The 13,789-nt window shown below is 38.5% G+C and overlaps 1 protein-coding gene across 6 annotated transcripts in view; it reads left to right on the top strand.

The window, feature by feature from the left end:
* The window catches only part of LOC118800201 (NACHT, LRR and PYD domains-containing protein 12-like), a 95,524-nt gene that overhangs the window by 22,399 nt on the left and 59,336 nt on the right, over positions 1-13,789 (top strand). Inside the window, exons 2-4 of one of the 6 annotated variants that reach the window (XM_036560387.1) lie at positions 7,039-7,176; positions 7,333-7,515; positions 11,233-11,314. The gene's annotated coding sequence lies outside the window, so the exon portion shown is untranslated. Of the gene's footprint in view, positions 1-7,038; positions 7,177-7,332; positions 7,516-8,992; positions 9,065-11,043; positions 11,315-11,384; positions 11,415-13,789 lie in introns of those variants that run through there. The other 5 variants (XM_036560389.1, XM_036560388.1, XM_036560392.1 and 2 more) reach the window with 5 other exon arrangements.

The following is a 13,789-nucleotide window of genomic DNA, read 5'->3' as shown; positions in this document are numbered from 1 at the left end:
CGAAGACAAGTTTTAGTGGATTTTTACTAATGATTACCTTAGAGCTGACCACTGTCATGGATAAAGTGGCTGTCAACACACATTTTCTTGGCGTGTCAGCATGCAACCAATTACCAACAAATTTCATAAGGAAATTACCGACAATGGTGATTATTAATACCCACACATCTAATCTACCCAGTAAACACTGGTTAGCAGTCTACATAAGTGAAGATCGTGTTGGTTGTTTTTTTTGACAGTTTTGGAAATGGTCCAGACTATGACATGTTTCCAAAAATGATTAGCGACTTTCTTAAAACATCATGCATAGCAAGATGTAATGTCTAAATATAGTTTTGATTTTAAAAAATGACAATATGGTTTCAACATTTGTGAAAAATTTGTATCTGTGTATTTGTAAGAACAAATTGTTTAAATGTGTCCAGCATGTTCAAACAGGACAGATGTTTATTGTGTAATTTGTGCCTCCTCTGTGTAATGTAGGTATTGATAAAATAAAAACAGGCAAAACAAACAATTTCAACTTTAAATCATTTATTTACAATATGTGATACATTGGTATTTAACATCTATATTCAGTACATCAAATTAATACTGTATGTTCTGAAAACAATGTATTTACGTATTCATGATAAAAAAGAACAATATACATGTCGAATTAATGTAAATATATATTAAAAAAACAAGCAAACCCTACATTAGAAGTTTAACCATTTAATTCTGGTAGCATTATCAACAGACTTTTTGTTTTTTAACAAAATAATTTTCTCTCCAACATGCTTGTTCAGTATGGTAGAAAGAGGTATATTTAAAACAGCAAAGGCCTCTAGAAACTCCGCCCACCCCAGAGGTCTACGATCATTGCTAACCCTGTGTGGCATTGTGATACGTCCAGAATATGTGACCCTGGGACAGCGCGGCCGTTTAAGACAAATTCTCTTGATTCCTTCCAAGAAGACACGTAATTTGACTTAGACATTTTATCTAAAATGTACGTGACATTCCTCCTGCTTCGTGAGGGTACATTTCTAAGAATATCATCGATTACATAGTCTTTGTCATCAGTTTGATCAATAACATTTGTTTTCTTATCATCATTATCTGTGGGTGGTAAGGACAATGTTAATGTGTTGGTCTCCATATCACCCTGTTTAGCAATGGTTAAATATCTTTGCAAAACAGCAGCTTAAAGCTTCACCTTCTCATGCATGTCAAGATCAATCCTGCCCAAAATATTTTGAATAGACACATCCAAGTCATTTTCTCCAATTTGTCTGATAGTCCCCCGTGTGTTCTCGCTCTTCAACTTATCCAACTGGTGTTAGGGTACCAAAAACATTTTGTCAGTGTACTCCATCACTTCAGTTTATTTGTTTTGTTATCAAACGTGTTATAACGGTAATGCAATACTTAACAACGGTAGAAGAAAGCCCCCTTTCTGATTAATTACTTTATTTTTCTGTGAAACACCAATCTTTTTGTCGGCTAAAAATTTTATTTCAGACTTCTTCTTCTTTAACATACGATATTGTGTCGGTGTGAGAGGTATGGTACCATTAAGTATGTTAAGAGCTACTTCACACAAAGTTAAAATAAGTTCATTAGACGCCGTTTGTAAAATAACGCGTCTCTGTGCAGGCTTAGCTTTAAATAAAAGTTTGAGAAGTGGTAGGTTTCTATATAGTCTGTCAGACATATTGATCTATCTGTGTTTTTTCTGAATGTAAACAACAGGACAGTTTGAAAACAGATCTGTTCTGCGACGAAAGTCTTCAGGAGTCTTTGCTTTATAATCAATCATGAGGTGACCAAATGTTTACTTACAGCATTTTGAAAACACTCCATGAAAAACTTTGTATTACCAGGGTACATCTATCTACCTAATACACCGACCTGATTGTTGTCTCTAGGATTTTTAAATAATATGAGATAATTTGTGTTCAAACTAATTGTCCTACTAGATTTTCCTTGAAAAAACAAATTTTGTATTAGATAGATGGCGCTTAAATTTCGATGGTGTACATACTGAGTAAATACCTTTTCTACCTCAGTGTTATTGCTAGCATCTTTCATAACATCATCAATATTTGGCAAATTATTTCTGTTAAGTGGCAGAAGTGTGTCGCCATTTAGCGTTGTTGGTATCCCTTGAACAAAATTAATATTTCTTATTTTTAACATTTCATCATAAAGGGGTTGCCAACAGTCATAAATGTATACTATGTTTTCTATTTTCTTTGAAACCAACTCATCAGCACGTTTAATCAACTGTTTTACAAAAAATGTTTTTCCAGAATTTGATGGTCCACTTATTACACAAGAAAAAAGATGTTGTAATCTAAAATCAAACCTGATCAACATGACCAATCAGTGTGTCGAGTCTAATAACTTTTGAATTGTCAGAATTTAGTGTGATACCATTTGCTTTCATATATGTTTTACCGGTTGCTGTGCGATAATCGTATGTCTTGGGCCCTCCTGAGCAGAACTCTGTAATGTAATCGTCACCACCAATTTCGTCTGTCAAATCACCTAAGTAGGGTCCCAGAGGGGGTTCCCAATCACCTTCATGAGAAACAAAAATAACACTGTCAGTGTCGCTGTACAACAGTCTGTCACCTAATCTATCCACTAGATTGTACAGTTCTAAACGAGCGTGCGCTGTTGTAAAAGCACCAAGAAACACATTAATGTCACGTGTTGGGCAGCTGTCTCCGGCAGAATAGCACCACTGAATCAGCGCTGTGGTATATAGGATACAAATGAAAAGTGTTTAACATCATATCCATCACCAAAGATGTGTTGTGAAAACTGTTCAGGGTCAGTCAACAGCTCAGACACAGGCAAGTTTTCCGTCATTGAAAAACGACCCCACAAGCTGTTTAACAACAATTTTTAATAGACCAGCGTGCTGGGTTAAGACATATCTTGTCAGGATTCAGTTGAATCTTTTCCTTTTCAAAATAATCCCTGATGTACTCGGCCCTCTCTTCCTCTGTGACAGCGTGTGCTGGATAACCGCTGGCCTCCTGCTTGTACTGTAAAAAAAGTCTTTACATACTCGCAGAACAACGTCTCTGAACTGTCTGGAAAATGCCAAACCTCATGGATTTTTGCCACCACATACCCTTTCTCAATAGCCTTCATCAGTTCAATACTGACCCAAGCCCCTGTGATGGATCTTTCTTCATCACTATGCATACACGCTTGGAACTGGCTTTCCTGCTCGGCACAAGTACGACACTGTGGGAATATTAACTTGCCATTACAGCGGTAGGGTAACACAGTGTGTAGGAGTTTTCTTGGTGGATGTACGGTTGCCTTGACTAGACCATAGTACTCCTCGAGAGGTCGAAAATTTTTGAAAAATATTTGAGGGTGGCCTACGGGGTATTTCTTTCTAGCCTGACAGAACGGGTACAAACCAGTCCAAATATCTGATTTTCTCACCCTCTTTTGCCTTCTAATACAATTTATACGCGTTGGTTCTACCACCAAAGAGCGCATCTCTTGGTTTTAGCCTTTCAGGAACTGTGTAGTTAGACATGAATGCTGCAGCACTCAAATCGCACCTCTTAGCATTTGCCCACTCACATTCCCACATTACTTCCACATCTAGACCATATGTTCGAACAAGTATTTCTACCTTGGTGTCGAACTGTTTTCGCAGTTCATCATACAATACCTTTGACATTGGATGAGGCTGGTTCGGACTGTAACGACTTTCATGGCCATGATGCATGCAACTGTTAAATTCTAAGGCTTTTCGTACACCACCCTTTTCATAATACCCGTCCACATAATACTTCATTTCTCCATGAGTTAGGGCGTGGTGCACATCAACATCTCTTGTACGTTTAACATACTCAAGCCATTCAATAGAAGCATTAGAGAATGTCTTGTGTTGGTTAATGTACGCGTTGTTGTGTGTCAGCGCTAGTGTGTCTTTGGGTAGAAAATGTGTCTTGTACACAGCCATGCAACATGATGCTAATGTTGTATAATTAAACGGGTCTAGCTTTGTACACTGAATGAATTCATCGCGATACTTCATACATGCTTCATGTAGTAAGACGGCATCGTTCCTGCCATAAACATACCACACCTTTTTAAAGTCAAACACACCACCACAGACCGTGCTGTACAACTCGTCAAACTGTTTTCTGTCTTTGTCATTCACTGTGTCATAGCCATAAAAACTCTTGTCAGGGTATGGACCCACATAGTTCTCATTTTGCTTCAAATTAAATTTGTGTGGAAAATGCCTTTTCTCTGAGCATTTTGGATTTAAGGCTGATGCCTTATTAGCCAAACGTATTGGCGTGAACGAGTGTGATTCTATGTAACCTTTTTTTGTATGTTTCGTCATACATGGAGATCAGTCTACACCCCATCATAGTGATTTTGACAGCAATGCCCACTTTAGAAAAATATTCCAGTAGTAGGAAATTGTCAAAACCTGCTGCACTGTGTGCTAACCATGTGTAACCCAGATATTTGGGGCGTCTAAACTCTTTGATGAGTTGTTCTACACAGTCAGACCCTTCTGCTTTGAACTCTCTACCATCAAACGTCATTGCACAGACAAAATTAGCTTTGTGCTTGCCGTTTTCAAATCGAGCCTCAAAGTCAAAAAAGATGTATGAATTACTGGGTTCTTTTAATTTGATCAACTGTATGTAACATTCATGCGTCATATCTGATATGAATTCTTCACCGCAATGAGCACAATGTCTGGACACACACCTGTGGGGTTTTGGTTTTGTTAAACTAACGTGATAACGACGTTTTTTTACTAATACTTGGTTAGATCACATGAGGATGCCATCACTCCTGAAGTAGGCTGTTGCTTCGGTTCCTTTTGTTGATCATAACAAAGGTCAGACTTGCAGTAGCGCGAACGGTCATCACAATATTTGACATTTGTGGGTTTCTTGTGACACAACGCATCTTGACACACATCACAGATGTATTTACAGCTATGATCCCTGGCACTGTATCCCTTATAACAAAACTCACAAAAATATGGCACACCCATGAATGCTTTCACCTTTTTTACCATGTAATAATGGCCGTCGTGGAGATACAGAAACACGGTGTTGGCATGTGGTTTGTCTTTTGTTTGGTAGTTCTCTAGACTACCCAAACTGCTCTTGTGGAACACAACTATTTTAGCGTCTGAAAATCTGTCAACGCTGCATCTCTTGAAGACAACAAGGCATTTACATCAGATGTTAAACTACCACCTCTTAGGGTAATGTCGATAACACTACCATCACCAGCCAAAACCCTGGAGAACGATACAGTGTCTGATAGCATATTGCGTACATAGGCTGTGTATGAGGCCATGTCTGTGGATGGGGCATCACGTAAATTCAATGTCCTGTGTAGTATAACATTGTTAAACCTACTTCTCTGCACAACGGTATAAAAATCTACAACACCACCATTTCTCATCAACACCGCTACGTCACCGTCTAAGCTCATCGATATTGTTAGAATGGTAAGTGCTGCTTACCCAAGGCTTGTGCTCCTGATCCGGTCTTAAGCCATCCCCATCAAAGTCTCTAAGTTCTTTCAATATCGTATTTAGTCCAGTATGCACTGTTTTATCCACCTTTTCTGTAAAGCTGTTCTCATTCCACGTGTTCAACAACTCCTCAGTCCAGACAACATCATCGTCTATTGTGAATAGATGCCACTTTTTTGGCATCTATTCACACAGATTTGTGGCTATCATCAAAACTAAGGCGTTTTCCATGTGAAATTTACTTGTCATTTGCACTCGAGTATCTCATCAGACGTTTTCCATGTAAAACAGGCTGGTCTGCATTGGCCCTGTGGTGGTTCCCTGGGACTGCTTGTCAAACAGGGCTTAAACGTTGGCAATCTGGACCCATTGTTGTAGGTACTGGGTACATGCTGGCCATGTTGCTTCCAACTTGAAGGCTGAATAGGTGAATGCATAGGGCTTTCGAACCAACTAAATACACCATTTTCTCAAGACCCGCCCGTGCTATAGCCTATTCCAATCCTTTGTGTTTGATTGGTCCACACTAATAGGCATAATAACAGCATCACTATCAATGTTTGCAGCTGTTTAGTCTGTTGATACAGGAAACTTTCTAACATCAAACAACTTAGCGAAAGCCCCCAGATGTCTTTAACACATAGCAGAAGACACATAGTCACACCATTAATTGCTCACACAGCATGGGGTGGGGGAAGTGACCCCACCAAAGGCGGCACACTGACACCTCAACAATTCTGTCATAAATCTTGGGATGTGTGTGGTGTAAGGATATCCTGTCAGTCAAAACTGACATGTCAATCACAGGGGTTATAAATCAGGGGGTCATAAATCAAGGGGTCATAAATCAAACTGACTTGTCACTCGGGGGGGTCATAAATCACAGAAAGTGTATGATATATATTACTCAGGACATTAGGTTCCCAGGACTGGAGATATGAGCTCTTGATCTGTCCCATGTAAGTACATACTGTTTTGGTTCCTCCAAGCCTACCTCTGACAGAAAGCCTTTTATTTCATGATCATGAACACCCTCAACGTCTGCCTGCACAGTGTCAGAACCTGCTACTAGAGCTTGGTATAACACTGGAGCAAAGAAATGCGGGGACGGTCCTCCATGCAATATCATATATTATGATATATTATGATATATAGCTATCACCTGTCCTGTGTAAAAGTAGCTGTTGTCTTTCGCAGCTATCAAAAATAGAATAAGATTCCATTTAATATTTGTAAAATCAGCAAATCATTCAAATTCATCACACAGAAACATGAAAAATAAATATCTGTAGTTACATGTTTTTGGTTCACAACACTCACTCACTTTTGGTTCACAACACAGAAGGTGCATAGACATCTCTCGTAGTCTGGGCTTGTAAACATTATGGGCTGAAGAAGTCTGAGGAACTCTCTCATCAGGCCTCCCATATACACTGCTCCTTCAGAGTTTCCACCATCATCTGTGGACTTACTTAACATTTGTCTTTTTTTCAATGATTCCTCTGTAGCTTCAGCAAGCTCCTCATCTTCTCAGTCACTCTAAAACATCAGGAGACAGGCAAATAAGATCCAAATAATCTCTGATAACTGCTGGTGGAGATACCTCTGCTAAGGATCTGTGGAATTAGCCTTCAAAATGGAGAAAGGTTTGTTTTTTTTAAACCCATATTAAAAGACTGAAATGTGCCTGTTATTGATACTTTATATTTTGTGTTTTATATGTTAACACAACATCACAATATGAAACTATTAAATTAAAACAATTAATGTTACATTTCATACATGGTAATACATGTCTTTAGTAATGGACAATGATCCTGCCTCACTACTGTATCGCTGTTGATCTTCTTGGAAAGGAAGAGGAACAGAGACTGGAGAAGGGGGGGGAGGGGTGAGGCAGTGAGAGAGAAAGCGAAAGCAACTTTAATCTGACAATGTTATAAACGGAGGGAAGAGTTCAGATATCAGCACTTTGGATTCGCTCGGTAAGTTAACTAACACAAACGAGGAATTTCTGCAGATAGTTTAAAACGAGAGCACGTTTTATGTGTTTCACAGATACTAAACTGGTCTTTCAGCTGAACTCAGTGGAGGATTATATTTACTCTACAGCAGATACTCAGTGACCGATCACTGACACACGAGACAAACATCCGATCAGAGGGCCGAAAGACTGTTTGAGTGAAGGTCTAAAAACGCTGTAAACTGAGCGGCGAATACAGATACAGTCGTATTTAACGCTGATAGCTGTGCGTTTGAGTGAAGGTCTAAATGTATAAACGCTGTAAACTGAGCGGCGAATACAGATATAGTCGTATTTAACGCTGATAGCTGTGCGTTTGAGTGAAGGTCTAAATGTATAAACGCTGTAAACTGAGCGGCGAATACAGATATAGTCGTATTTAACGCCGATAGCTGTGCGTTTGAGTGAAGGTCTAAATGTATAAACACTGTAAACTGAGCGGCGAATACAGATATAGTCGTATTTAACGCTGATAGTTGTGTGTTTTGTCTGAATTCAGAGCGCATTACTGTTTATGAGGAACATTGAGCTGATAAAGCACTAATACTGTAAAAGGCGTGGTGATGTGCAGTAGTGCGGGTTGACCAGCAGAGGGACAGACCTGCAGCGCTTTAGAGGGGCGTGTTTATTTGCTCTATCAGTCATATCCACCTTGTTTTTCTCCTCAGTGCTGTATTTTGAGATTATGGCTGAAATATCTGGTTGTGGAAGTGAAAATCATTACAGTGAATGAGGTTTTAGGGTGGGTGGATTTCTTTTCACTGTTGGGGGGCAGTAAACAGAAAACATTCTCAAGAGCAGTTCCAGAAGGAGACACCAAAGGTGCCGCTAAAAGTACTGTTGTATTAAATTAATATAGAATGAATGCTTATCACTGCTGTATATAGTGGATAATTGATAGGCTAATTACGTAAGGGTTGTAGCAGCGTGTTCAAATGTTTTAAACACTTATTTTAATAGTAATAGTAATAAAGGTGGCAAAGTTGCACCATATATGGGTGCAGTTTTCCTAATTACAGTGAGTGTGGTGTGATCCCATCTCACAGAATCTCTATTGAGAACCACCATCATAATAGTTTCAGTATGAATTTTCCTTGTAATCATATTTTTCTCACACATTTACGTAGTTATTAAATATGTGTTGCTGGTCTAATCTCTGAGTCGCTACAGTAGCTTCACAAGAGCATAAAGCTCAAAATAAGCACAGATCTAAAAGCAGAGGAAATATTTCAGTGAATAACCAACTAAATGAAACACAATATTAAGAGAGAATAAATAATTCTCATAAGAGAGAAAAAATCCTGTCAACAAGCCGTATTGGAGACAGCATGTCTCATGTTGACTGAGACTGAGATCTGCTGGGGGGAGGATGTTTTTCCACCTAACCACTAGATGGCGATATTGATCAGGTGATCAGGTGATGAATAGAAACAGAACTGAAAGTAACTTTAAGCTGACGCCCTCAGCGAAGAGGAGCTGTTTACAGGTTTCACCGCTCTGGATTTCACACAGTGATTTCATTTAATATAAAATCTAGTAATGTACAATAAGCTCGTGTGACTCAGGAGATTTTGAGTGTCTGTATGTATGGATTCTTTAATTCAGCTCAGTGGTGGATTAAACTAAAGGGAAATGTGAGACGAGCTGATGTTGAAACCAGTCACGAGACTCAAACAGAGGGTTAAAGCACGTAAATCCCTTTATCCCTATATTTTGTGTAGTGGAGCACTGTAAACAGCTGTAACTTCCTTTTCAGCATGTGATCAGGTTACGCACTGAAACGAAACTGAAAGTAACTTTAACCTTCTGCTACTGGAAGACCAGATTTCACATGATTGTTAATATATATGTGTAAATATTCATATGTTTACATGTATATAAATTCACTTACTTTGAAGTACAAGTAAACACAAACAAATAACTACATTTAAAGCAAAAACCTTTTTTTTTACATATATTGTACACAGGTATTACATACACACAGTTTTCCATATACAGGATTATGTAGATGTGTCAGGTACATAGAAATATTAATAACATTTGAAAACAGTCTTACTTTATTTATTTATTTATTTAATTATTTAGTTAGTTAGTTATTTCGTCTTTGAGTGAGAGGGATGTATTTTTCTCCTGTGAAACTATATACCATTGTACAACCCCGTTTCCAAAAACGCTGTGCAAAATGTAAATAAAAACAAATACAATGATGTGCAAATCATTTAAACCGTATATTTCATTTAAAATAGTATAAAACAAGATATCAAATGTTGAAACAGAAATTTTGTTGTTTTTTAAAAAATATATGCCCATTTTGAATTTGATGCCAACAAGACATTTCAAAAAAGTTGGGACGGGGGCAACAAAAGGCTATTAAAGTTGTGTAATGCTAAAAAAACAGCTAGTGCTTGATTGGCAACAGGTGAGTAACATGATTGGGTATAAAGAGCATCTCAGAGTCTTTCAGAAGTAAAGATGAGGAGGGGTTCACCACTCTGTGAAAGACTGCACAAGCAAATAGCGCAACAATTCAAGAATAACGTTTCTCAACATAAAATAACAAAGAACTTCTGCTTTTCATCATCTACGGTTCATAATATCATTAAAAGATTCAGAGAATCTGGAGAAATCTCTGAATGTGAGGGTCAAGGCCAAAAACCAGTATTTGCTGGCTGTGATTTTTGGGCCCTCAGGCAGCACTGCATTAAAACCAGACATGATTCTGTAGTGGAAATCACTGCATGAGCTCAGAAACACTTCTGAAAACCACTGTCTGTGAAAACAGTTCATCACTGCATCCACAAATGCAAGTTAAAACTCTAAAATGCAAAGAAGAAACCATATATAAACATGATCCAGACACGCAGCCAGCTTCTCTGGGCCTGAGCACATTTGAAAGGGACTGAGGTGAAGTGGAAAAGTGTCCTGTGGTCCAGCAAATAAAAATTTAAACAGTAGGGTTTTTTTAATTATGATAATATTCCAAAATGATGATGGTATTTCAAGATTATGACATGTCAAATTTCCATTCCAAGTCTGAATGGCTAAATAAACACATTCCACCCATTTATATTTTAGAGGGCTCATGATTGGTGGTGTAGCAGCTCATCAGTAGGTGGCGCTGACAGAAAGAGGGGAAAAATCAGGGCCAGGAAAAAAGCAAACTAAAAAAAAACTAAGCATGATAGTAGATTAGCCACTAAAGAGACACTAAAGAGATACACATGCTTGCTTTCAATCTAACAAAAGTCACTCACTCTCAGATATCCTATCCACGGGTGTCACGTTTAGCCAGCTAAATAAAATAAAACTTGACTGGTAACTGCAGCTGGTGGGGTAAAATATGAACTTTCCACCCAGTACATAAAGTTTGGTATATAAATAAATCCAGTATTATAGACGCTTCTGTGAAAAATGCAGTGTAGCTGATGTTGATCCATCAAAGCTCTGCTTGCCCAGTCTTGTTAAGATTGGATATCAGATACACTCTAATGTGACTGAATGTGCTCCAACTGGTTTTCTCTTTCTGAGGAAAAGGAAGTTACAGCTAGTTTATCATTCAGTCTAAAGTCCAGTAGAGGAGCTGAGTGTGTGTTCAGGAGTGTGATATAATAAACTGGTCGACTGTGAGAAACTACAGATCGTATTATCATATATGAGCTGATGAGTGTCTCTGCTGTAGGACTGGAGATCCTGATAAAGACGGAGCTGAACTTTTCTACCTGAAGACTCTGAAAGACTCTGAACACTGACCTCAGAATCAGGTAACTCCGCTCTCAGCTTTAAAGACTCTGAACTCTGACCTCAGAATCAGGTAACTCCGCTCTCAGCTTTAAAGACTCTGAACTCTGACCTCTGAATCAGGTAACTCCGCTCTCGGCTTTAAAGACTCTGAACACTGACCTCAGAATCAGGTAACTCTGCTCTCGGCTTTAAAGACTCTAAACTCTGACCTCAGAATCAGGTAACTCTGCTCTCAGCTTTAAAGACTCTGAACACTGACCTCAGAATCAGGTAACTCCGCTCTCGGCTTTAAAGACTCTGAACTCTGACCTCAGAATCAGGTAACTCTGCTCTTGGCTTTAAAGACTCTGAACACTGACCTCAGAATCAGGTAACTCTGCTCTCGGCTTTAAAGACTCTGAACTCTGACCTCAGAATCAGGTAACTCTGCTCTCGGCTTTAAAGACTCTGAACTCTGACCTCAGAATCAGGTAACTCTGCTCTTGGCTTTAAAGACTCTGAACACTGACCTCAGAATCAGGTAACTCTGCTCTCGGCTTTAAAGACTCTGAACTCTGACCTCAGAATCAGGTAACTCTGCTCTCGGCTTTAAAGACTCTGAACTCTGACCTCAGAATCAGGTAACTCTGCTCTCGGCTTTAAAGACTCTGAACTCTGACCTCAGAATCAGGTAACTCTGCTCTCGGCTTTAAAGACTCTGAACTCTGACCTCAGAATCAGGTAGCTCTGCTCTCGGCTTTAATGGACATTATTACTGATTTACTGTTTGTTTTTAACTTTCAGTGTGAAACAGACTCTCAAACTGAACTGAGGTTAGAGAGATGAAGTTTTCAGTTCAGTTGTGATCATTTGCCAATGTCTATAAAGGAAGTTGATTCTGCTGTTTTCTAGTTCTGATTACTACTTTCTGTAGGTTTTTTATGTAATGTTTCACAATGTGTTTCTTTGCACTGTGTATATTTTTTCTATAGCCTGCAGATCTGCATTCTGTATTTATTCAAGGCTGTTTTTATTTTGCACTCCTTTAAATATATTTATCTGTTTATGACTGTCTCCATACAATACAGTTAAAGCCTCACAGCACTGACTGGAGTTGGAGGCAGCAAAAAAAATCTTTAAATTCCGATAATCAGTGTTTAGTGAAATTGTTTGCTGAGGAAGAAAAATCTACTTAACTTTGAATGGAAGTTAACAGAATAGCATTTCCTAGTAATTCTGTAGCATTTCTATTCACCAATTCATTATGAAATTCAACACATTCTAAGGAGCAGCTGGCGTTTTCAAATTCTGTAAAAACTTAAAAAACAACAAAAATAGAGGTACAAGGTTTTGTTCTGAAAGGGATGATATACACGTGCAACTTGAAGCAGGGACTGAAGCCCAGGGCCCAGAGTAATTCAGGGCCTTTAATTGGCTGTTTTTTGTTTGTTTGTTTGTTTGTTTTCTATTTATTTATTTAATTTAGTTATTTATTTCCCTTCCACTACCTGCACCTGCCCAGATTGATCCCCGGTCTTGGGGAAATTTGATTTGTTTTCTGTGAGAGCTGTCTGTATTATGCCCAATCAAATCATTACACTCTCCCCCAAACTCCGCCTTCTCTTCTAAGCCCTCCATTCAATGCACAGCAACGTTTGCTATCCACCATTGTCTCAAGCCTTCAGTTTGTTCAGCATGTCAGTGTTTGAATTTGAAGCTCCAGTCGGGTAAAAAGATGGAACTGTGGATGTTTAAACGTGAGATTCCATCCTAACGATTTGTACTTTATATATAAATAATTAGTTTTCTGAAAATTTTGTACTTATAATGTTATATTACTACAAAGGCAAACATGGGCTTTGTGAAAATGTGAAAGTAAGCATCTACGTTGCTTTAGTGCATTAAGGTAAGACATGAATGGATCATAAATATTCTTCATTCCCGCTGTGGCAGTACGCTTTAGCCTACAGTGATTAAGTTTAGGTTTTAACGTTTACTGTTTTGTTTTTTTCTCATCTGTGGACGTCTCAGCTGTCTGATTTTACCTCAGTAATGTCGTCTTCATTGGGCAAACATGGCTGTGATGAGCAGACATAGGCTATAGTGAAGGGTGCTGCAGTGTTGGTTGTGTCTATATGAATCCTGTATTCTGGTTAATTGCTATTGTTTTGAATTACTATAGAGCAGTAATGATGAATTAGGTAGGGTGACGACTGCATGGCTGGAATAGGCTGTAGGCTGATGGGACATTAGCACATTTGGAAATTGCATGTACTTTGTTAGCCAACCCACTTTTTCACAGGCCTACCCAAAAATGTATGTCTACCTATGGCACTAGATCAAACAATAGGCTATAGCTTGTCACAGACCTCAGTTGTTTTGTGCTGCACAGCAGATTGGGCGCTTCACAGTTAGAGCACATACAAGATCAGGATATGTTCATATTTTATATTCAAACTTACTGTACTTCTATTGTTTTAACAAAATAAAAGTTTTTCTAACATCAAGTTTGATTA

The sequence above is a fragment of the Colossoma macropomum genome, unplaced genomic scaffold (genome assembly GCF_904425465.1).
Source record: "Colossoma macropomum unplaced genomic scaffold, Colossoma_macropomum, whole genome shotgun sequence".
NCBI classification, from domain to species: Eukaryota; Metazoa; Chordata; class Actinopteri; order Characiformes; family Serrasalmidae; genus Colossoma; species Colossoma macropomum.
Note: the sequence above shows the minus strand (reverse complement) of the source record. Positions and strands in the feature narration are given on the sequence as shown.